Below are 26,131 nucleotides of genomic sequence, written 5' to 3'. Positions count from 1 at the left end.
AGTGATGTGACTTGACTATAATGATGTCATGAAAGTGTATATGAAGTGATGTGACTTCACTATAATGATGTAATGAAAGTATAATTATAATGATGTGACGTCATAATCTAACGTGACTTGACAATAGTGATGTCATAAAAGTATAATTATGCTATATAAGTGATACAATATGGGTAAAATAGTAATGTGATGTTTAAGGGCAATTGTGATGTGATTTGACAATAGTAATGAAAATGAACAAATTATATGATATGATAATTGATTTGACAATAGTAACTATGAATAATCATGTTACTGTGTGTTATTTGATATGATGTGATGTGATTGATATATTTGAAAAAACTATTCATGTTTGTAATGTAAGTATCATATTATATCTCATGTAAACAATCACCAACAACTATAATTGTCCCCTAATCAGTAATCACCCTGTTTTGGGGTCAATCACCATATTCTCGGTCCCGGTTAGGAACCTCGAAAAAAGCACAATAAGGGAAAATATGGGATCTAAAAAATGTTAAAGACCCATCCTCCTCTTATTTAATATGGGATGTAAAACTCATTCTTGGTAATTTATGGACATCTTTATCGTTGTCTTATGGTTTTAAACTTCCTTATATGACCCCAATCCCTAGGAGTCATCCAAAACATTAAGTTCATTTTTTGAAAAAATGTCAAAAACTAATTCGAAACGAAAATGGTTAAATTGGATGCTTAAAGACAAATTGGATGGTTCCACCCACCCCCACGGACTCCCGAAGAGTATTAGGGTCCATAGTAATCATCTCGACAATTTTTAATTCCGGCCCAAAAAAGTCTAAAACTGTCAAAATCAAAGGCTAATCCACGTTATTTGAGGAATTTTGGAAGTTTCGAGATTCGGTATCGGAATGACTTGAGATGGGTTACCATCTCAGGGTCATATAATGACGTTTGGAACCATATATGACCATTATATGTTGCCATAAATTTCCGTGGTGTAGAGTGCAAGTTGTAATCAAGTAAATTGACGGTTTAAAGGCATATTGGATGGTTTTGTTCACCCAAATGGGCTCCCGGAGGATATTAGGGACCATAATAAATATCTCTGCAAAAAAGGTCAAAATTTCCTAAATTGAAGGCTATTAACCACGCATTTTGAGGAATTTTTTTGAAGGTTACGAGGCCCGGTGGCGAAAAGTGGTGAGATCCTAAGGATACATCTCAAGGTCATATAATGCTCATATAATGCTGTTTGGAACCATATATGACCATTATATGTTGTCATAAATGTCCATGGTAGGCTTGAGTTCATGAAATCGGTACAAGGTGCAAACGGGTAAATTAACCCTTTAAAGGCATATTGGATGGTTGCACCCACCTAAATAGACTCCCGGGGTGTATTTGGATCCATGATAAGCATCTTGGCAATTTTTATTTACGGGTTAAAATAAGTGGAAAAATGGCCAAAATTGAAGGCTATAATACACGATTTCGGGTTAGTTTTTGACATTTTCTCAAAAAATGAACTGAATGAGTTGGATGACTCTTGGGTTCATACAAGGAGGTTTGAAACTATAAGACACCGATAAAGATGTCCATACAGTACCAAAAATGAGTTTTGATTCTATTTTGAAATTCATGATTTATAGTGATGTCATATAAGTGTAATAATGTGAAGTGACTTAACTATAATGATGTCATATGTTTATAATGATGACATATAAGTATACGGAAGTGATGTGACTTGACTATAATAATGTCATGAAAATATATATGAAGTAATGTGACTTGACTATAATGATGTCATGAAAGTAAATTTTTAAAGATGCAATGTCATAATATGCCGTGACTCGACAATAGTGATGTCATAAAAGTATGATTATGCAATATAAGTTATGCAATATGGGTAAAATAGTGATGTGATGTTTAAGGGTAATTGTGATGTGATTTGACAATAGTAATGGAAATGAGCAAATTATATAGTAACTATGAATAACCATGTTACTGTGTGTTAGTTGATTTGATGTGATGTGATTGATATATTTGAACAAATTATTCATGTTTGTAATGTAAGTATCATATCTTATCTCATGTAAACAATCACCAACAACCCAAACTGTCCCTTTATCACCCTGTTTTGGGGTCAATCGCCATATTCACGGTCCCGGTCAAGAACCTCGAAAAAAGCCTAATAAGGGAAAATATGGGATGTAAGACCCATCCTCCTCTTATATAATATGGGATGTAAAACTCATTCTTGGTATTTTATGGACATTTTTATCGTTTTCTTATAGTTTCAAACCTCCTTACATGACCCCAAGAGTCATCCAACACATTCAGTTCATTTTTGAAAAAATGTCAAAAACTAATACGAAACGAAAAATGGTTAAATTGGATGCTTAAAGGCAAATTGGATGGTTCCACCCACCTAAATGGACTCCCAGAGGGTATTAGGGTCCATGGTAATCATCCCAATAATTTTTATTTTCGGCTCAAAAAAAAGTCTAAAATTGTCAAAATTGAAGGCTATTATCCATGTTATTTGAGGAATTTTGGAGGTTTCGGGATCCGGTATCGGTATCGGAAAGACTTGAGATGGTAGGGGATAAATCTCAGGGTCATATAATGACGTTTGGAACCATATATGACCATTATATGTTGTCATAAATGTAAGTGGTGTAGCTTGATTTTATGAAATTGGCCAAGTTGTAATCGGGTAAATTGACTGTTTAGTGGCATATTAGATGGTTTTATCCACCCAAATAGGCTCCCGAAGAATATTAGGGACCATGGTAAACATCTCGACAATCTTTATTTCCGGGCGAAAAAAAGGTTTAAAAATTCCTAAATTGAAGGCTATTATCCACATTTTTTGAGGAATTTTGGAGATTACGGGGCCTCGTGGCGAAAAGTGTTGAGATCCTAAGGGATACATCTTAGGGTCATATAATGTCGTTTGGAACCATATATGACCATTATATGTTGTTATAAATGTCTGTGGTAGGCTTGAGTTCACGAAATCGGTGCAAGGTGCAAATGGGTAAATTCATCGTTTAAAGGCATTTTGGATGGTTGCACCCACCCAAATAGACTCCCGGAGTGTATTTGGGTCCATGGTAAGTATCTCGGAAATTTTTATTTCCGGGTCAAAATAAATGGAAAATTGACCAAAATTGAAGGATATAATACATGATTTCGGGTTAGTTTTTGACATTTGTTCAAAAAATGAACTAAATGTGTTGAATGACTCTTGGCGTCATATAAGTAGGTTTGAAACCATAAGACACCAATAAAGATGTCCATAAAGTACCAAGAATGAGTTTTGACTCTATAACACAGCTAACACCCTTGCATTGCCTCAAAGGCTCAAATTGTCATTCTTCTCACAATGTAAAGTCCTCATACCAACTCTTGAAAGAGAGAATAACATTGTATCATGAGCTTTGGGTTTATTTTAGTTGACACAATCCTGCTTGGTTCACCCTTTCACCGACAAAAGAATTCAAGCACTATTGATTATGCAAAGGTATGAGGCAGAGATCAAATGCATTTAGCTGTCTTGTAGATTTAACAGTACAAGTCTTTTGATACTAATATTTATTAATAGGTCTGAGGTCAAATGCAGTATTAAACCTCCCCCTTCAAATAAATTAGAGTTACTCATCAGCAAGATAGATAGAAACAAACCATCTATATGCAGTTTACACTGCCAGACCCCTCATCCTTAAAGCCCTGCCTTCACAATATAGAGGTGAATAAGACTGATAACTGATATAAATACAAGTTGATGCGTTTCATTCATCTATATATAGGGCACATAATCTCCAAATTTGAACTAACGATAGTTATGTACTCCATAGTTGGTTTTTTTTGGGACACAACTACTATTCATAGTTTGCTCAATTATGAGGTATTTCTTGTTCTAATATTCCATCTTCAGTGTTCAGTAAAAGATCTGTGATACTGATGCTAACATGCATACATGAACAATTTCATAATTTCATTCACTACATATAAAAGATGAAAGTCGTTTGGCAATGTCGGATATTGTCCCACATCAACTAAATAGTAAGGGGAGTACATTAGAGATGAATATAAAATAAAACTGAGTATGTCTACACAAATTACTTACCTGGACGGGGTCAATGGGCGATCAAGAAGGCCCATGGCCTAGGCTGGTGGCCTCCATTGCACATTAAGGAGGGGTGCCTGCCTAACATCTTCCCAAGAGGAAGAGTGTACGTCATAATTTGTGATAGTGGGGGCCTGCGTTCGCGCGGCCCCTATACAATTTACAGTTTAACTACTTCTTTTTGTTTTTTTTTTATATGCATCACTTTAGATTTCACAAAGTTAATTATTATAATATAAGTAAGATGGGGACCATGAAAGAGAGAGAAATGATAAAGTTGAGTGGGGTTTAAAGTAAGAAAGAGAAATGATAAAATATAATATAAAGTTACCAAATATAGAAGTGATGTATTTAAAAAAACACCCCAAAAAGGAAAGTGATGCAAATATTAAAAAAAAACCGGAGGGAGTAGTATATAGATTTATATGGAATGTGTATATATACAAAAATAACAAAGGGAAAAAAATAGTAAAACTTACATCAAAGGCATTTTATCTAACACAACCATAGACGCAGTCGGAATTGATCAAAATCTACCACCTGTTTGGCAAGGGTTCAACAATGTGAAAGTCAATGAAAAATCTAATTCAGTTAGTAATAATAATAATAAAAAAATTAAAAAAAAAGCAACATTGAATATTGGAAGAAGCAAAATTGAGTTAATGCAGAACAGCATAAGTAGAACAAGCTTCACTGAGTAGTTATTGCATAAGTGGTATACTAGATTGACGGATCATTGAATAAAGGGTATAGGAATTCTGGTTAAAACTTATGCAAAACAGCAAAAGGTAAATTGACGGTTTTTTGAATAAAGGTATATGAATTCCGGTTAAAAGTTAAGCCAAAGGATCTAAACCGAGTACATTGGAGAGAAATTCTTACAGTCCCAGCAAATTAACACTAACGTTGTAAAACGATGTTATAATGTTTCTCACACATACGATAATTGGGAATCAATTATTAAATTACATCATCTTGAACCTCCAGGGTGTCAATATTTTCAACACAGAATGAACAAATTCTGGCAGTCAAGTAGAGAATTTACAATTGATATCCAGAGGACTAAAGAAATCTATATATCCACCATCTTTTACTTTAAGTTCCCATGGCCGAACGGTATTTCAAATTCATATTTTGCTGAAACTCAAATAGTCAAATGTAAAACCAAGAGATACAGACATACTGAGGAAGCAACAGCCAGTAAATGACATTGTGTCTCAGTAGAATCACACTCCCCTTACGACAGAAAGCATGTAAAGGACCAACACAACCATCCCACATCAGTAAAGGAAGAAATTCTAAGCCCGGACTTCGCAGTATAAATAACAAAGCCTGTTACAGCATTCATCACGCAGCCACGCAGTGAGCACAGAGCGAACTATTCTTTCGCCTTTTACTAAAGAATACCGTGTGCTCGCTGCATTCAGTGGCATACGTTTATTTTTGGAGGGAGTTCCTTAAAAGGAGCTCCCATAATAACAAGTGCAAGTTTATATACCACAAGCCAACAGCTGTTGTACTCACTTCCAAGTTTATAATAACAATGTAACATCATAAGATTCATAACCTTGCATAACTTTTTTTTATAACATTATAACCTGAAACTTAATGCCAGCACCAACTCCAAGTCTCCAACAACTTAATCAGAGTAAAATAAATGAACTTCTGTAGATGTTTATAAGCATAAAGTTACTAAAATTTATAGTACCTTGCAGAAGTCCCTGAGACATCGTGGCACTCTGGTGCAGGTATCTAGCACACGCCGCAACTCAGGACAATATAAGCACTCCATATCTGGGTTTAGATTACTAAATTATTAGTGGCAGAGCTACAAGAAACAGACTACAAAAAGAGAACAAAACCTGCCAAAAGGAGCAGAAAGCCCCAAAAAGTGGAGAAATAGAGACGAGGGAGAAATGTTTAGAGTTTAGACAATATTTCAAGTTGGCATCAATTTTGTGCAGGTGTCAGGCTATTCTTTCTGGTTGTGAGCCTCATACAAGTCTCATTGTAAGTACTGCATTCACTAGAAATTAATGTATTAAGCCCGTAGCTTCACATAAATCTTTCACAGGCTCACAGCAGCTAGGTTTCTATATTCCAATAAAGCTAAATATAATGAAAGTAGAAAAATTGAAGAGCATAGTAGCAAACATAGCACCAAAAGAACCAGATCTCCAGACTGCAGTTGAACATGTGAAGCTAAAGTTCTAATGACAACCTCAGTGGTGCTTGTAGAAGTAAACGTTCCGTTAGTCAGGAAAAACAATATTCTACTGAAAAGCTGACAAATCTTTTTTTTCTTGTTCATGCCAGCATCAACAATTCAACGATTCCTCTAACACTAACAATTAGAGCAAATCAGGTCACTTTCCAAATCTTACTGAAGATGGACTCTGGAGAAACTCATACATTTGTAATATTTCTAGACACACAATAGGAATCCATTGCATCCAATTCAAAAACCAATGGCGTATTTCATACACAGTTCACACAATCACACAGTACTAATACCGGACAGTATTTGTTAATTAGTGCATAGAACCAGTACTTATTAACATGATATTATATGTCAAAGACTACCATCTTCTAGCCGCATTAAGTGACATACATAACATTTTGAATATTCCTTAAGGAGCTTCTACAAGCCCAAGTGCATGTGCAAATTTCTTTATTGAATTCACGTGCCTAATTGTTGTAACTATTTTTTTTTAAATCATGAATTGTACATTGCGAACAATTGCATGCATGGGATATTAGAGGATACATTGTATAGATAATTTTAATTCTCAGTCCAAAAAGTTTCATTCCTCTTTTAAAATAAGGAAACCACAAAATCTAAGGAGATATGTTTTCTTTTCCTAGCTAAGATACATTAACACATTATTTTAGAACTATTCACTATAGAAATAGAAGAGATTCTGAGAAACTTTTGAGCTGATTATTGGTGGGGTGCGCCAGGCGAGAAAGGTATGATTTGCTTGGTCTCAATTCCTTCCTTTTATTTCCTGAAGTTGTCATACCCTCGTCGCTTCTTTTCGATGTGGTACATCCCTCCTTAATTAAGAGTTTGGAGCTTTTTTTTTTTATAAACAATTAAGAGTTTGGAACTTAGTACTCCCTCCGTTCCTAAATGTTTTTTACGTTTCCATTTAGGGTGTTCATTTTTATTCTTTACATTTAGTATCTTTCCTATTTTGGTCATAAAATTTGGACTAAATTACCCTTGTTTTACAATTTTATTACTCAAAAGTCCTTACTTTTCCATGTGCTATGTTACTTTTTGTACTATTTTAATAGTTTTTCAACACTTATTATTACTTTCTCTCTCCTCTCTCCTCTAATTTCTCCACTCCACATGCTCAACATTGTATTTTTCAATAAATTTGTACTTTCAATCATTGAAATATTCCAATATGCCCCAACTTTACACAATTTCTTAATTACCGCGCATAATTCCAAACGTAAAAAACATTAGGGAACGGAGGGAGTACTATTATTCTGATGTCTGAAGTATTTTACAGTAACAGATAATGCATTAACAATATACTTAGTGATGATAATATCTTTGGTGAACAAATGAAGATAGATTTATCACAAATTAATATCATATTAAGGGTAAGTTAACGTAAGTCTAGAGCATGTCAAACTTCCATCTTGAACAAATGGAATAAAAATTAGGAAAAATCATCGTAAACAACCTTGTTTTTTTTTGGCAAATTAAAACCGTTGACAAATTTTTTTTTAAGATGAAACCTTCATTTTCTGACATTGACTCTCACGTGGAAGTGACATGCCTCTATTTTCCTCTATCTTCCTCTTCCTCTTCCTCTTCCTCTTCTTCTTCTCTTTTAAATCATCATCTCCTCCTCCTCATCATCTTCACTACACTTGCATTAGCCAATCTTTTAACTCTCCTTCATCAATTTCACCTCGATTTTTCCCTCATTACAATGTCATTTATTTTTATCATCATTACAATGATATAAATCTTCCCATAATTCACCACGATTATCAAGCAATCAGGAGAATTTAGATGAGTTTTCTTATTTTATTTTATTTGTTTTTTTTTTTATGGGAAGCCCCACTCTGCTAGCTCTTACCGCCTTCCTACCATTAATGATAGTTCTCAATTTTTTAAAAATTAAGGTTTATGAAGATAATGCCTTGAAATCGAAGGTCCCTCTCAATATTCTGGATAAGATCAGTGGCATACAGTGAATCCTTGTATATTATAAAGCCAATACTATAGGTGAATTGAAAAAAATATTAGCATTTGGAGCAAAAAATTTGGAGTTTGTGGAAATTCTTGTAGTTAACAGAGTTGGTATTGCAGCTAAAGAGATATGGATTGGAAAGAGACGATTGTTGCAGAGGAATTGTGAAGAGTAAATGCATCTTTTAATGGCTAAAACTTTGGAAGAGATGAAAAAAGGTGAAAATGAAGATAAAAAGGTTGGTGGTATAATGGTGTAAGAGTAGATGAAGATGAGTGAAAATGGAGTTTTGGAGGAGAAAAGGAGTGAAAATTGAAGAAAAAGTGTGCAATTAGAGAAAATATGGTTGTCATGTGATGGACATGCGTGGGAATTCATAGTAAGGTTTTATCTTACAAAAAAAAAATATTATTTAGGCAAATTTGTCAAAAAAATCTTTTAAATGCACCATTTTGCGAAAAAAAAACTTTTAAAAGCTTTATCGATAAAAAAACCCTAAGTTAAAAAAATTTTGTTCAAAGAAACCTAGTACCACTAATTCACTTGATTAACCTCTAATATCTTCTAATTACTCTCTAACTCTCACTAAACAATTTAATAATTAAATTAATTAATACGATAAAGCTTTTAAAAGGTTTTTTTTCGCAAAATGGTGCATTTAAAAGGTTTTTTTTTTTTGACAAATTTGCCTATTATTTAAGATTTTAAACTTTTAACTTTTTGGAAATTTCTTAAGATCTTATTTCTCACAAAAAAGTTCTAAAAGGTTGATTCTAATAATTTTTCTAAAATTTATCCCACATAATACTCCCTCTATTTCTTTTTCAATTACACACTTACATTTTCAAGGTTACCTAGGAATCTATTTAAATTTAGGAGAGAGGAAAAAAAAAACCAAGAAATGACATGTAAAATGTATTAGTTATGAGAGTAAGTTATGGTAAATTATAAAGCATTCAAAAAGGAAAGTAAATTAAAAGAAAACGAATGGAGTAACAACTAGGAGTAAGGGTGCATACATTGGAACCTTCGTAGATTTTGTCTTGGAGTGATTTGTACTTGGATTGTTGTTTGGTCCTGTACAAGAGCATGCTAAGTAAATAAAGGATTCCATAGCCTGATTATAAAATATAACATCTTTCAATAATCATGTTAGCTGCATAACACCCCACATCACAAGCGATAATCTCCCAAATTTGTAAGAGTCAACGAGCTGCATACTAAATTCTGAAACTACTTCAATAAACATAGATTGAGTCAATGATATCAAATATCATTAAGCTGAATAAACCTAAATAATGCAAAGGTACATAAACACTTTGGGAACTTTTAGGCATAAAACATGTTCTAGGAAACTAAGTTTCCTATTTTCCTTTGTTGTTATGTAAAGAAGTGAAAAACAATTTCAAGGGTGAAAAATAAATCTCCCAATGCTAAAAACAATTCCTTTCATAAAAATGGGAAATAACCCCTACTCTTATTCCTTAAATCACTTCTTGTAAGGAAGCAAACAATGGCAAACAATTTTTAATTTTAGATAGCTCAAAAGATTTGTGCTTGTCATCCTTGCGCAGGGGCCATGCTAATCTTCTCTGTATCGTTCCAATTTTATCAGATGTCTCCGAAGAGACAATCCCCTTGCGAAGACTGAATAATATAAAGAAAGTGCTTCCTTATAAATTAACCAATGTGGGACTAAAATAATTTAAAATACAGCACAGGTATACTGAGATAACAATCATAAAATCAAACAAGGAATTCATGATGCAAACACCAGCCAGGTCTCATTGGATCATCATCTGAGTCATTACATATCTGATTTCTTTGGCAAATTTCAAAATGAGCATGACAACATTAGTATTAGCAGATGGTACTCCTCGCCAAACAATCAGATTAAAGGATTATCAAGTGCAAAGTTCACCTTCCTATACATCAAATGATAAGCATTTCAAGCATTTACAAGTCTAGTTCATAGTGAACAAAAATCATAAACATTGCCTATACAGCTATAATTGTTTTGTAGCATGAAACAAGAGCCAAGCCAAGCAAGGAAAAAAATAGAACCTTTCAGAAAAGGGGATATATTTATTGGTATTTTTTTAACTTTCTCATTGATGCACAAGAGGAATTATTATCTTTCTATCTTATGCTTATGGTGTAGATATTTTATGTCATTGTAATTGTTATGGAATATGGACTTATTCTGTCAATAAGAATCCCAGTATCATAATCAATGACCTCCAAACAAGTTGCAACCACAAAAGATCTCAAATAATGTAACATTCATTTTTACAAAATTTAAGAAAAAAATACCGGGCATTTATGGTGCCAGATTCGGATCCACTATATCATATCTTACTTCTTATTCCACCTTTTACTTGAATCTTCAGTCAACTCAGGTGCCTCAAGTAAAATAAGGAGAACCCAAAGATTATGATTACTCTTCGACCTGACAATTAACTCTCCTAGTTAAACTGCAAATGAAATTCAAATAATTTTTACTAGTCTACAAAAGCCTGCAATTGAAACTGAAAAGCAACTCAGTACAATAGACCATTTCCATAATAATTAATGATATTGGCACTACAAGTACAATAGAATTGGCCATTTGACTGTTTGAGCCAAAGAAATCGAAAGTTTTTTTATGGACGATGCCATACCAAATTCAGTTGAGGATGGACCAAAATCACAAGCACATTGCTTAAACACTAAGAGCATGAAACCACTCAGAACCAAATCGTGCAAAGTATCAGGCATTCAGGCCCCAAAATTCAGCCCACAAATGGAGAGGAAAACAAAGAAGGAAACGAGCAACATAAACATTTTAAATTGATACTGGAAGGGCAGAAAAGGGCAAAAAAATTTGGACCATTTCTCGATTTGTGCGTGTCATCCTTGCGCAGGGGCCATGCTAATCTTCTCTGTATCGTTCCAATTTTATCAGATGTCTCCGAAGAGACAATCCTAATGGTGAAGACACAATAATATAAAGAAAGAGTTTATACATAAATTAACCGATGTGGGACTAAAATTCCTCATATTTCAAAGGTATCCTGAAACCTGAATTACTGCAGCTCAATTAGTCAACTGTACGAAAACATCTCTAAAAATCTGTACTAAGGACCTACAACCTGACGATCATAACGTCAAATAGATTTCAGATATTCATGGTGCAAACACAAATTCAAAGGTTACTTTTTTGTCAAGTTGGTTAATGAGTTTTGACATCATCAGTCACAGATGTATGGCAAGAGTTGAACTTGAATTCTTGAACTCTTCGTTAAAACATCAAATTAAAATAAGTTTATCATCAGTAGACATGAGTAATTGATAAAACAAGATAGCGATAGAACTCTTCACCAAAAAATCAAAATCAAAGAAATATTAGTTTAACGGTCTCCTTCCTACATATCAAATGACTTCGGCATTACTAACATTGAAGGGTTCGTCATCATTTGACCTTTTACACACAAAGTAATCAGAAAACTATGGCAGATATCATTACAGATCCAGTTCAAATGAATCAAAGAACCCAAGCCAAGCAAGGCAAAGAGAATTAACTTTCTGAAAAAAAAGGACCCTAATAAAAAATTTCCTAGCTAGTAATGTTACTCGGACTCTTTCATTTACCTCACGTGTCTGTGTCGACACGACAAGTGTCAGACACCAACACCGACACCGACACTTGGACACTTCATTTTTAGCTAAAAACACAACTTTTTTCAAGAAATTGGGCGAGTCCGATGCTTGGACACCCGTGTCTATTTTGACACTTCATCCAAGCCCAAAGAGTAACATAGCTAGCTACTTTGACATTGCTAGCTTTCAGTCATTCAAGCAGTTACATTATTGTCTTTCTATCTTATACTTGATGCAGTAGAAATTTTATGTCATGGAAATTGTTATGGACTCATTTCCTCATCAAGATTGTTGTCATCCCATATTAGTATAAGTAAGAAATCACAATAGTCTGACTCGTTTACTAAGTAAGCTTCCTGCACTCCAAATCAAACATTTTCCAACAAGTGCAACTGGTAACCACAAAACATTTCCAATAATCTGATAGTCACTAGACATTTTTTGTATAAAAAAAAAAATTCAAAAAAAAAATAATAAAATAAAATAAAATAAAGGATCCTTCTTCACAGCTTGCTTCTCATTCCAACTTTTACTCATATAATCGGTCGGCTAAGGTGCCTTTACCTAAATTAGGAGAGCCCAAAAGGAATATGAACATTCTCTGACCATTTACCAGCAGGAAATACATTAATGCAACTCTCCTAGTTTAACACTAAGTCATGTAAAACTGCAAATGAAATTTGAATCATCTTTAGTAGTCTGCGAAATTCAGCACTTGATGCACCAAAATTGGACAGAATTTCAGTAAAATAGTTCATTTCTATACTAACAAAGGATTCTGGCAATTACCATGACAAGTTCGGAGTGATTAGCCCTTTTACCTGTTCAAGGCACAGAAGTCGGAAGTTCTTTGTGGAAGATGCCACACCAAATTCAGTTCAGGATCGACCAAATATCTTAAGCACATTGCTTGAAACGCTTTTCAGAGCCTGAAATCAGAACCAAGCCATGCAAAAATATCAACAGGAATGTGTCAATACAAGACCCTATAGTTCAACCACAAAAGGAGACAAATCTCTGTATGTACTGATATATGTTTTACATACAAGACTGAATTTCACATACAGTGTAACTGTGTGAGAAAACTCTCTATCAGCTTAACAACACTAACAACAAATACATAGCCAAGGTATATGAAATTATCAAACCCTGTAGTGGACCCCTAATCAGCATATCACAAGTGACAATTATTGAATAACTAACGCCAACCATTAAAACTGATCTTTGAGGTGGTAACTCTGACAACTTCTGATGCACAATGGGAATAGCTCTATGTTAATAGGCAAGATTTTACAAGCACTCTTTTCTACCCTGTAACGCATTAAATTCACATTCTTCTGAGAAGATCAGTCTGATGAGGCATTAGTTTGACATTTAACAAATGGCATATGACCCTCACACATTATAGCGGTAACAGAATAGCAATCACATCTAGGACCCAGTAACCTCATCTGTATAAATATACAGCTACTGACAAAGGTTTGAAGAAAGTAGATTAAGCCGATTAAGGATATCTTCTCAGCCGTTGCACTCAACAAGATGTTGGCAGCTTGATATATGAATATTCTCTATCAGAGTCAATCCAATTTTAAGAGAGTTGGGGAGACGGAGTAATGCATTAGCAGATAAGCCAGAGGAGTGAAAATGCTTAATTGTTACAGAATAACTACTTTCTTTATCAAATATGAATATCTTCTGCAAAAACCATCAACACACTACTCAATATAACTCATACTCAATATAACTCATACTCAAGAACCCGTACCAGATATGAGTTATATGACTATATGAGAACGTGTCAAGCGTCAGACTATAATGATATATTTCCATGTCTTTATCCAAAGAGAAGTAAAAGTTCATAGCTCCATACCCATGTTAGAGTGTCGAGGACTCAACATGAGGATTTGAAATAAAGTAAAAGGTCCAATCAACAAAGATCATACACAGTCTGATAGTAGTACAAAGCAAGTTCCGATAAAAGTAAGGCCTGATTAACAAAGCCCTATACATTACAACCAAATATAAGAACCTCATTACATCCAAGGGCCAAGGCAACATTATACTTCTAGAAGGGGCGCACCTTAATGTCACATGTTTATTATTCATTTTGAGAACCCGTGCAACATACTAAACACTCCAACTTGCATAAGAACAATTATAAACTTTAAAATATTGAAGACCTGAAAAGTGATTGACATACATAATACATACTCCCTCCGTGTTTTTTTAAGTGATACATTTTCCATTTCCGGCCGTGTTTTTTTAAGTGATACATTTTCTTTTTTGGCAAAACAATACATTAAAATATTATATCTCTCTCCTCTCATGGTCCCCACCCAAACCCACTACTACTTTTTTATTACTTGTATATCTTTCCTCTCACATAAATTACTTTTCAATAAACTATTAACCCCACTATCTTTCTTTAACAATTTTTTAATACTCCACTACCCCACTTACCTCTTATTTTATTCAAGTCAATTAAATTGCCTAAAACTATGTGCCGGTCAATATGTATCACTTAAAAAAACACAGAGGGAGTACTTGTACAACATAGCCATTGCCAACCCTTGGAGTATATTTAAAATGTTCCGGTTGAGTTAGGTTGTATTTTAGAGGAGGATTCTAGGGGCGTGGCTATACCACGCTTAGTCCCTCCGTAGGTAGCTTTCGTTTATTTTTTTTGTTTTTTCATTTTCTTTCCTTTAGGCTTGTCCTCCTTTGAATAAAAAAAAAAGCCATTGCCAAGCCCAAAATTATCTTAAGAGTGGATCAGTGGAGACTTATTTGACAGAGAATCAAATTAATGCTAAGCTAGTTAGCTCTTCCTTTACTGTACAAAATAGCTGATGAATTCCCAATTTAACATTTTAACATCACAAACCCATTTCCAATCTCACTTGTTAAAATTATAAGCTCATCTCCAAACATCAAAATAAGAATATTGGAAACGGTACCATAGTCCATAACCTTATAACACAATCCCCCCACGTAACGCGAACCGAGAAAGGTGAATCAATACGTGATTTTGGTACATTTTGGCATAATTTAACATTACTAGCCAACTAGGTAGCGAATTGCATGACCGTACACAATTTTGTATCGGTGAGTTATTAGGTAACTCTAAGAAATGCTATAGTCAAATTATAATTTTAAAACATCCTGTAGTTTATTGCATATTGTTTTACTAGGGTTTTATCAACATAGATGATAAAACCAATGTAAAATATTTTATAATCAAATGGAGGAAGAAAGTTTATTTTTACTTTATTATTTCAATAATTAAAATTAAAATCAAAATTCCATCTTCAGCAATTCAAATAGCGGTTTACTTTTCACAGATCTCATTAAAAAAGATTAATCACCAAGAATCGTTCTTATTAATTTAGTGTGCTCAATAAAAGGCCATACCTTTTTTTTTTTTTATAATTAACTTTTAGGAAAAAGGACCAAAAATGTAGGAAATAAGAAAAATAAAAGGGAAAACTCAAAATCATACAAAAAAAAAAAAAAAATACATAATAATGTTGAAAATTATACTATTTGATAAACGAAGAAAATTAGGTAAACAAAAAGACGGTAGATTACCTGAACCCCAAATGCTTGATGAAATGGAAGGGATGCTGAAAATCACCAAAAATAATCCCAAAAATTAATAAAATGAAATGAACAAGCAAACAAAATTTATTGATGTAAAATTGTGATTTACATTTACCCATTTCAATTGCAAGAAGTATAAGAGTGATTTTGGTCATTTTGAGGGTGATCAAGCTTTTCTAGCAGGGTGACGCAGCAACTACGGAGTGTTGTCTAGTCTTATCAGTGCAACAGCACACTCATGAATTTAGGAGGTTATGCGTGTAAGGAAAAATAAAAAGGCGGGTGATTTTACAAGCCAAAGTCAAATGAGTGAATGACTAAATTGGGTTTACTGTTTAGGCTGCGTTTGGGAGTAATGACCAAATTCAGTCCCTTAACTATTGTTTTTGTGCACTTTTACAAGGGGTGAGCAAGGGACGGGTACCCGTACCAATAGTAGTAACGGTTCGGGTACCCGATAACCAATATCACTAAAAGTGATATCCATAATCCGAACCGATAAGTTCGGGTATTCGGACTTCGAGTATCCGGATTTTCGGATCGGTTATCGGGTACTCAATAAAGTATCCAATAGTGATAATTAAACTTAAAAAATTAGTTATTATGATATTTTTTTAACACTAATTAACAACAATACCACATGATCTTGATCAAATTATTAATAATATTACTAATTATTGATATTATATAGTGATTATGAAGTATAGTAAGAGTATAAATATTGAAAAAATAGATTTAAGTAGGAAAAAAACAAAATAATTGCTTATCGGATCAGAACGGGTAATCGTTAATTTTAAAATGATACCCAAAAACCATACCCGATAACAAATTATCGGAATAGGTACCCGAACCGTTATGGTTATTGGATCGGGTACCCTAATTTTCGGAACAGTAACGGAACGGGTTTTCGGGTTTTCGATTTTTCGGGTAGTTTTGCTCAGCCCTACTTTTACTCCATCTGAACTATTTTGTGCACTTTTAGTCCCTCTGAACTATTTTGTGCACTTTTAGTCCCTCAGCCACCTTATTTGGTGTTTGTCAACCCAAAGTTGAGGAACCTAGCCTAGTCAGCAAAAGTTGAGGGACCATGACTCTTTTTTTTTTCCTTAAGGATTTATTAAAAAATACATCTTTGAACCATACAAAAAACTTGTAACCTGCTAAACCAGTTGTATATGACACTTATCATCATGTAATTATACTTCCTCATTCGTTATTGTCTTACGCAAATTCTTATTTGGGCTATTTTTGTGGGCTGAAACTGCTAGAATGAACCTTGTGGGTTGCTTCGTTACCCGTATTCTTAGGTGCACACTCATGCACCTAGAAATAAGTGTAACAACAGCACAATATGAACATTAGCTTTTGGGATAGTGAACATAGGCATAAAAAATATAAACAATAGCTTTTCAGAAAGTGAACATAGGCATAAAAATGTGTGATGTGTGATTTTCGATTTCTTATGTGGTGACTTCGTGATTAAGTTCGATTGATTAGATTATATTACCTCCGTTAACATTTAGTTGCAACTTTGGCGTATTATTTGAGAGACCTAAAATATTCCAAAGTTGCAACTAAATGTTAACGGAGGTAGTATATGATTTTCTTAATTCTAATGAATTGAATTTTATCTGATTTTCTACATTTCTTTTTTATCAATGAACATAATCATGCAAAATATGAACATATGCATAAGTTCCCTTAAATGTGAACATTAACTTTTCAGAAAGTGAACATAGGCATAAAAAATATGAAATTATGCATTTCAGAAAGTGAACATAACATTTCAAAATATGAACGTAAGCATTGGTTTTTTTAAAGTGAATATAAGCATTTAAAATGTGAACATATACGTATAAAAATATGAACATAAGCATTTAAGAAAGAATATGCATAAACAGATTTAATTAATATTTCATGAACAACACATATTTACATTATGAATATATGAAATTATATATGAACATATAAAATATTATTATGAATATAATGCATTTAATTATGAACATAAAAATTTGAAGAAATAAAAAATAATATAATTATGAAACATACGCATTATAAGTATTACATGTTCATTTTTTTACGGGTTCATTTTTTATTTAAATGTTCATTTTTTTTTCATGTTCATATTTTTTTACTAAATGTTCATTTTGTAGAGCGTAGTGTTGATTTTGGTGGATAGCGGATATGTTGTATGGGTTATTAATTTGGGCCGCGTGTTTTGGACCTTCCCTTTTTGCACCTATCTTAGGTGCATGAGGATGCACTTAAGACCAATTGGCTTCGATGCTTTGCTATTGTTGTTAGGTGTAGCTTCGTTGGAATAGCAGCTTGGTGTGGTTGTTGTTCGTTGGTGGCTAGGTATGAGGTCTTCCAAAGGGAGGTTAGTGAGGTATGAGTAAATGCATAACGAGGGGCATAAAATGTAATGCAAATTCTGAATTTAGAATAGTATCATTGGATGATCAATAGTACCACACTACCACTGTAGGATCAAATAGTACCATTGAACATGCAGTGGTACTATGTATGTATGTAGTGGTACTATGTATTCATTTAGTGGTACTAACTACGTGTAGAAATAGTATCATTATATAATTAATGCTATTATATAAGTTTTCAATGGTATATTTAAAAGTGGTCTCACTTACCCATCTCTCTCCTCCCTTTTCTCACCCCCATATGCTTTTCAATATTTTAGTATTTCCTTGGCTGGGTATTGAGGTGACACGAGGGATATGGGCAGCAAGGTATGCTGAGGAAGAGTAGTGTGTTGGTGTTATTGTTGGTGGCGTCATAAGTTAGAGAGGGGAGTGTAGTGGTGTGGTGATGGCGTGCAAATGTGCAATAAGGAATTGCGAAGGAGTGAGGGCTAGTGTTGGTTTTGGTGATGCGTGAAGGTTGTTTTAGGGGTGTTTTGAGGCGGGTTGGGGTGTCGTGCTAGTGGGTCAAAATGGTATGGTGGTGTGACAGTGGTAAGAAAGGTGGCATTGCTGGTAGGGCATGGAAAAAAATGTTATAATAGGAAAAATGTTATAATAGGTCACGTGATCGGCACGTGCGTGATCAACGTCAGAAAAATTAGTCAATGTTTACGTTAAAAACACAATATTGCAATATAAATGAAATAAATCCTTCTTCTAATATCACTTTTTAATATTATAAGCCCATTTCCCATACTAAACCATCCACTGTTCTCCAGGTTCACTCATGATTTCTCTCAACTTGATTAGGCTTCTAGATGGCTTCAATAATTTGATCCTCCTATCAGGAATGAGAGTTTACAAAAATGGCTTTATCATTTGTGTTACATTTCTCGTTCTACAATTTGATCAACCGTTCAATAATCAGATAACAGTCAAATGCTCACCTGCAAAAATTAGATCTGGTTTGGATTTCAGATTAGCCAGCAGGAATTAAAAACGCTCACCATATTTTGTCCCACATCAATGATCAACAATAGCAAACTAATAGTTTTAGGGTCAATGGATGATCAAATAGGATGATCATTGACAAAGTGGTTGGCCTCAATTACACTTCAGGAGATGCACCCATATGTCGTAAATTCTGGTAACGAGGGGCCTGCGTCGTGTAGGCTCTGGCTGCTCTGCCAACTCCAGTAACACCTATTTGACTCTAATACCACAACATAACTTTCTTCAACTGCAGTAGTGCAACGCATGGGCGACGCATGAAGATCCCAGTAGCAAGCTACTGTGGTGGATCTTCCCCCTTAAAAAATAAATTTAATATCGTTGTGGATCGTTGACCCACGTATCAGATATTAAACTGATAAGAACAGATACTACACTTGATCTTAGCCAAAAGGCCGAGAAAGGTATGATTTGTTCAATCTAATCTCTTGCCTTTTATTTCCTGAAGTTGTCGTATCCTCGTCGCTTCTTTTCGATGTGGTATAGTAACAGGTGCCAACATCAGTCCTTATCTTAGGGAGTTTTATCACAGCAACTCCGGGAAATCTGTATCACTATTCTGATGTCTGGAATACATGAAGGAACATTAACAATAGAGCTAGAGGCCATGTCATCTAATGACTAATGGATTTGGTTGATAAATGAAAAAAAAAGGTTCATCATACATCCAAACTTCTATTCACAGGCAAGGCTATTTAGAACTGGAACTCTACAGACTTCTATATTGAAGTCTTGCGCAATGGAGAAAGATTCATCATAAATGGCATTTGGAGTAATGATGCGTACATTTCCCCAGATTGTCTCGACCAGGCTAGTACTAGATTGTTGTTGTTTGGGACTGTGAAACACTGAAACGTGAAACAGCATGTAAAGAATAAAAGAATGAATCAAGAGCAGGAATTAGTGATATTCTACGAGCTTAGTTCCTTTTGGACAATAAACTATAGATTGTTTGGGATTTCAGAAATGATCAAACCAGACAAGTCAGCATCAAATTAGAGAGCCATAAATCAATGCAGAGGCACTTAAATCCAAAACTCGCAAGTGAATAAATTTTAGCTCCACCACACAGTACCATTACAGACTCAGCTTAGGGGACTTATTATTCTACACAAGCTTAGCTGCAAGTGTAATAGATGATAATGACCCTTGTAAATAAAAGATATCACCAGTTTTTCCCATTATAGTTAAAGCACAATCCGATGACAAGAAGACACTAGCAAAAGAGTGCCAGTTTTATCTTTTTTGAGGCAAACAAGAGCATTTCAAATATTATAACCAATTTTTAATTATAATTTTATTCATGTGGTTTTATTATTATTTGAATATTCATGATGTAATAAGATTAACATACCTTCCAGACGATCATACATAAGAAATCCACAAATTTAACCACAAAACAGATAATGTGTGCAGATGATGCAGTAGTGCAATACATGGGTGACACTTGAAGACCCGTGTAGCAAACTATATTGACAGGACTACCCGTTAGCAGTAAATTCAGTACAATTATTGTTCACTGATCAACATATCAGATGAAAACAGATACTACACTTGATCTTAGCCAAAAGGTCAAGAAAGGTATGATTTGCTTAGGTTTAGGTACTTCTATTCATTGGCTATTCAAAAAAAAAAAAAAAAAAAAAAAGGTACCTCTATTTATTTTGTTGTTGCTTCAGCTTCTTGCATCACCTAATCACCAACTCCATAAATCTTCCATTCTTCCCAATTCTACCCAATCATAATTACAATCTGCAATCAGGAAGGGGGAAAAAAAAAAAACAGGATTACACATGCTGCAAGTGAAAAAAAAGTGAGGGAACAGGTATGGTATCGTGTTTATACTATGAATAGAATCATTCTCATATATTACTCATGTCTGTTTGCACATCAATAAGATAGTCTGCATTTCAATATGGATGACCTTGGCTTGCCTCTGTCAGACTTTTCAAGACATACCATGAATTACGCCTCAGAAATTGCAAATGAGTTTATCATCATTGGTAACAGACTAACAAATATAGCAAAAGATGCTATCCAGCTGAAAATAGAAGAAATATTTAGTGAATAGGTCACCTTAGTGTACAACAAATGACTTTGGCACTCTAAACATTGAAGGTTTCACCATTTGACTTGTTTATAAGAAAGATATCGGAAAATTCTGTGCTGCGCCAAGTGTCCATGTATGCTTCATGACGAAACACACCTAAACCTTGCTTGTAGCTTTTTTACAAAATAAATGGAACAAAAACATAGTAACCAACTGGAATTTTGTTGGGAATTCTTTAGGGTCCATTTTTTTTATAAAGGTTCTACTCTATTTAATTGCTTACCTTTTTTTGGGTAGCATAATATTAACAGCATACTTATATCGTGATTAATTAATGAGTACTTAAGACTCGGTTTTCATTAAAAAGGTAATAAGTCATACTACATTAGGATATTAGGGCTATGAAGCCTTAAATTGTATTGAAATATGACACAGCTTGAATACTTGTGGAGTTATAATTTAGTATGGCTTAAACTTGCCTATGTACTAGAATGCACCCGTGTCAATGCACGGACATAACATTACCATTGCCTCAAGTAGAGCATTTATAATTATATGGGTAGGGAGCCAACTATTCTAATCTTTTCTGCATCACTCCAATCTCCCAATGTTTCAATAAAAGTTCATTGTTCATATATCAAGGGTAGCCCTGGCTTTTATTATATAATATAAACCATTGTATTTTGTCTCGTTCAAATGGCCCAGTCCCATAATTATATATTTATAAACCATTGTAAATTGATTGAACAAGAACTGAAGAAGTAATAAGAAGATTAAAGCTTGAATATTGTTTGACAATGGAAAAAGGGTTACAAATGATAGTGTTAATAGCTTTAGGCTATCACTCTCAAAACAGCTTGAGGCTATCACTCTCTAACAATGACCTGAGGCCTGTTTCCAATACAAATTTCTGCCTATCTTCCTTCTACTACTCTCTACCTAATTATACTACTTAGTACTTAGCTATGCAAGTACAACTTTAATTGCTACCTTTACTAAGTTTTCTTCATCCCTAAAAGCCAACATGGCAGCTAATAAGCCAACACAACAAGTATTGCAGCTTTATGGTTCTGCTTCCCATTGTGGTGGTGTGTTAGCCTACTCCTTTTTTCTGCCTCCTGCTGCCAGTGTGAAGAGCAGGTGGTGTGTTGGCCTGGTTCGTTACACCCTGCCTAAAAATTTCATCCTTATGGACCTTACACCCCAATATGAAGCCTTCTTACCAATTACTCCGTATTAAATAGAGAATACCATCATAACTTGAGCTTTGAATTAGGGAAATATAGTCGGAAACAACATTTTAAAATCTCTAGTGAGAAACAACTTTATAAAATGTTTTTGGCAAGTTCAGACCTTTAACAAAAACTTTTTTGTCAAAGAAGACCTAAGCATACTTTCCAATGTTGACTCTTTCTTTTCCGGCGTTGACTGGAGCATGCTTGGCACATGACCTTGCATGTTCTTTTCCTAATTGCACCCCTTTTCCCAACCTCGACCCTAATGACCACCACTATCACCCCCCACCACCACACCAAAAATAATCAAGAATCATCTACTTCTTCTCCATTTCAATCCTCAATCTATGTTTCTTGCTCATCATATGCAATTTATTTATCTCAATGACTTCTCATAGAAAATACCCTCATTTGAGCAACCAATTCACACATCATCAAATTCCTTCCATTTTCTTTCTCCTCCACCCCACCAACCTCATCATCGCCATCTTCATTCCCAACCTCCGATCCTCTTTCTTCCTCAGTCCTCATCCTCCCTTCCCTGTAACAAAAACTCTTACTCTTCTTCAAATCTCTTAAAGTCCTCAAACCCCCACCTTCATAATCATCCCCTCTCCAATACCCATTTTCAATATCCCACCCCATCCTATCAAATGCCTGAACCCTTTCCCTCCTCAACATTTCAAGACTCCCAAATGGAACTCCCCCTTCTTCGTCATATTTGTCCTCATTGTTCTTCGATTACACTCAGCCTAAATTAAACCCTGTCTACACTCAGCTCCATGCTAAACTAAATTGACCTCAGTAGGCAAACAATTTCTTATACCATATATGAAGTATTTACTTTATGATCATCCTGATCAACCTCTACAACCCTTTTTGTCCACATCAAGGAGTTACTGGTAGACTACTACTAACTAGTTGTAAAGATCTTTGACATGGTAATGTGCCCTGTTGAAAATGCATCTCTTTTGGTAGGCAAACAAAACCTGCCACATCTTCACATCACCATCTAGTAGACAAGCATACTGCTTGTCAAAATAACTAAGATAAGCTAGACTATAGATCTATAGTTGGTGCATTATCGTTTCACCAAGAGAAGAATTCAAGCACTATTGGCCAGTATAATATGTAGATATCAAGAAAACCATGCAAGGGTTGACATGCAAAGGTATACTGTAGAGATAATATACATTAATCTACAATTCTACCTGGTAGGTATACAAACAGTATAATGTCTTTCGATTTAATATCTACTAAAGTTAGTAGACTAATATGTCTGAAGTCAAATTCAAGATTAAACGTTTCCCGCATACTAAAATATATATTACCCATCAGCAAGAGAGAAATACATGAATGAATCACTTATTCACACATACAATCATGACATTCAGCTTTGCAAGGATGGACCTTGTCCCACATCAATTAACTAACAAGGGCTGTATTGAAGAGATGACTACAAAATAAAAATGAGTATGTCCAAACAAATCACTTACCTGGACGGGGTCAATGGGCGATCAAGAAGGTCCATGGCTTGGGCTGGTGGCCTCCATTGCACATTAAAGAGGGGTGCCTGCCTAACATCTTCCCAAGAGGAAGAGTGTACGTCATAATTTGTGATAGTGGGGGCCTGCGTTCGCGCGCCCCCTATAAAATTAACAGTTTAACCTTTGGAAGCTACGGAATATGTGAAAGAAAGAGTTACCCTACTGGAAAATAAAAGGCTATTAAACGGAAATGCATGGAATGTGAATTAGAATAGCATAAGTAGAACAAGCTTCACAGAGTAGTTAGCATATATGTGATACTAGAATGATAAATAATATTTATTTAAAATTTAAGTAGTTGCCTATGATCAAGGAAACTGCACTATCCCACCACTTCGGAAACCACATAACAATACCATGTTGATAGGAGTTTTTTATGGCAAAACTATATATATGCATTAAGCGTGAGTCCATTGTCCATTTCTGATTAAGAGGTCACTGCATCCAACTCTCATGTGCAGGCAGGGTTTAATTTAGGCAAGAGTGATAATTGCGGTTTCACGGTCAAAAGCAATTTCGGGTTTTCATCTTCCCAGCAAATGACATTGTGTCTCAGTAGAATTACTCCCCGTAAGACAGCAAGCATGTATATGACCAGCACAACCATCCCACATCAGTCAAGAAAGAAGATCAAAGCCTGGACTTTACGCTATAAATAACAAAAGCTTGATACAGTAATCTTCACGCAGCCATGCAGTGAGCACAGAGCGAACTATTCTTTCGCCTTTTACTAAAGAATACCGTGTGCTCGCTGCATTTAGTGGCATACGTTTATTTTTGGAGGAAGTTCCTTAACTGGAGCTTCCATAAAAACAAGTACAAGTTTCTATCCCACCACACGTCAATAGTAGTAATTAATTTTGGCACACCCTTATGTGAGAAGACTATAGAATTTTGTTTATGTTAATTATTATTAAGGGATGAAGCACATTTCATTTTCCACCTGAACCAAACATATGAACTGTAGTACCTGCAGAAATTACATAAAAATTTATACTCGTAATACCTGCAGAAGTCCCTGAGACATGGTGGCACTTATCTAGCATACGCTGCAAGTCAAGACAATATAAGCATATTCCATATCTGGGTTTAGAGAAATTAAATAATTAGTGGCAGAACAGACTACAGACAGAACATAACCTGCCAAACGGAGCAGAAAACCCCAAAAAGTGGAGAAAAAAGGAAGAAATGTTTGGACTTAAGTTGGCATCATCTTTGTGCAGGAGCTAGGCTATTTTTCTAATGAAAAATTAACTAGAACTTAACTAATAATCCCTTTCTATATTATTTACTAGCACCAAGACCTACTAAAGCACATAATCTGGACGCTTTCCAAATTCTACTGAAAATGGACTGGAGAAACACAGTTGTTATTTCCACACAAATATTAGCCACACATTTTATTCAATCAAAGAACAAGCTGTGTATTCTCACAGGAGATTAGAACTCATAAATAATTGTTAAATGTCTCACAGAGCCAGAGATTTAAGGTTTCTTAGTTCCACTAAGAGCAGTAGAGCAAACTACTCTTTTACAAATATTATCTGCTGGCCAATTGGCAGATTTTGAATGAACAACTTCAGGTAGCTACTAGATCATTTTACTTAGTATTATCATTTTACTACCAATATTATCATCAATAAATTAATTAATAGAGAAAACCATATCATTTTACTTAGTATTGATGGGGTGCGCCAGGCCCGTGCACTAGTGCAACACTCAGGCGACGCTTGAAGCCCCCAGTAGCAAGCTACTGTGATGGGACTTTCCCCTTAAAAAATGGATTTAATATCGTTGTGGGTCATTGACCCACGTATCAGATATTAAACTGATAAGAACAGATACTACACTTGATCTTAGCCAAAAGGCCGAGAAAGGTATAATTTGTTCAATATCATCTCTTGCCTTTTATTTCCCGAAGTTGCAGTAGCCTCACGTTTCTTTTCCATATGGTACATCTCTCCTTGTTTATAGCCTTGGAACTTAGTACTAGTATTTGAACAAATATCCTCCTTAAATTAATAATAAAAGTAGTGGTAATAAGATCTTGTGGATCTAGTGAACAAATAGAGGTGGTCAGTCTAGAGTATAGCCCTCCATCTTGAACAAATGGAATATAATTTTAGAAATTAAATTATTATCATTTTAAGGGTAACCGGGTAAGGGTACACTAGTCTAGGCTCTAGAGCATGTCAAGCTTCCATCTTGAACAAATGGAATATAATTTTAGAAAATTTATCGTAAACAAACTTTTTACAGTATATAGAACATTTCGCAAGAAATAACCTTTAACTT

General features: G+C 34.6%; 8 non-coding genes and 1 pseudogene across 8 annotated transcripts; 4 read left to right on the top strand and 5 right to left on the bottom strand.

The window, feature by feature from the left end:
- The first annotated feature begins 4,106 nt into the window (after positions 1–4,106).
- LOC145603205 (U1 spliceosomal RNA) lies at positions 4,107–4,269 on the top strand. The gene has a single exon (XR_014104736.1). It is a non-coding gene; the product is annotated as a U1 spliceosomal RNA (small nuclear RNA).
- A 1,198-nt stretch (positions 4,270–5,467) lies between these two features.
- On the top strand, positions 5,468–5,583 carry LOC145603345 (U5 spliceosomal RNA). Its single transcript, XR_014104851.1, has one exon. It is a non-coding gene; the product is annotated as a U5 spliceosomal RNA (small nuclear RNA).
- Positions 5,584–9,857: 4,274 nt separating this feature from the next.
- On the bottom strand, positions 9,858–9,962 carry LOC145603179 (U6 spliceosomal RNA). The gene has a single exon (XR_014104712.1). It is a non-coding gene; the product is annotated as a U6 spliceosomal RNA (small nuclear RNA).
- A 1,226-nt stretch (positions 9,963–11,188) lies between these two features.
- LOC145603175 (U6 spliceosomal RNA) lies at positions 11,189–11,291 on the bottom strand. The gene has a single exon (XR_014104708.1). It is a non-coding gene; the product is annotated as a U6 spliceosomal RNA (small nuclear RNA).
- A 7,928-nt stretch (positions 11,292–19,219) lies between these two features.
- On the bottom strand, positions 19,220–19,412 carry LOC145603339 (U2 spliceosomal RNA). The gene has a single exon (XR_014104848.1). It is a non-coding gene; the product is annotated as a U2 spliceosomal RNA (small nuclear RNA).
- Positions 19,413–20,407: 995 nt separating this feature from the next.
- Positions 20,408–20,589, bottom strand: LOC145603340 (U2 spliceosomal RNA; annotated as a pseudogene).
- Positions 20,590–23,777: 3,188 nt separating this feature from the next.
- Positions 23,778–23,940, top strand: LOC145603309 (U1 spliceosomal RNA). Its single transcript, XR_014104826.1, has one exon. It is a non-coding gene; the product is annotated as a U1 spliceosomal RNA (small nuclear RNA).
- Positions 23,941–24,523: 583 nt separating this feature from the next.
- On the top strand, positions 24,524–24,640 carry LOC145603347 (U5 spliceosomal RNA). Its single transcript, XR_014104853.1, has one exon. It is a non-coding gene; the product is annotated as a U5 spliceosomal RNA (small nuclear RNA).
- An 880-nt stretch (positions 24,641–25,520) lies between these two features.
- Positions 25,521–25,717, bottom strand: LOC145603338 (U2 spliceosomal RNA). The gene has a single exon (XR_014104847.1). It is a non-coding gene; the product is annotated as a U2 spliceosomal RNA (small nuclear RNA).
- Positions 25,718–26,131: the final 414 nt, after the last annotated feature.

The sequence above is a fragment of the Chenopodium album genome, chromosome 21 (genome assembly GCF_948465745.1).
Source record: "Chenopodium album chromosome 21, dcCheAlbu1.1, whole genome shotgun sequence".
Lineage (NCBI taxonomy): Eukaryota > Viridiplantae > Streptophyta > Magnoliopsida > Caryophyllales > Amaranthaceae > Chenopodium > Chenopodium album.
Note: the sequence above shows the minus strand (reverse complement) of the source record. Positions and strands in the feature narration are given on the sequence as shown.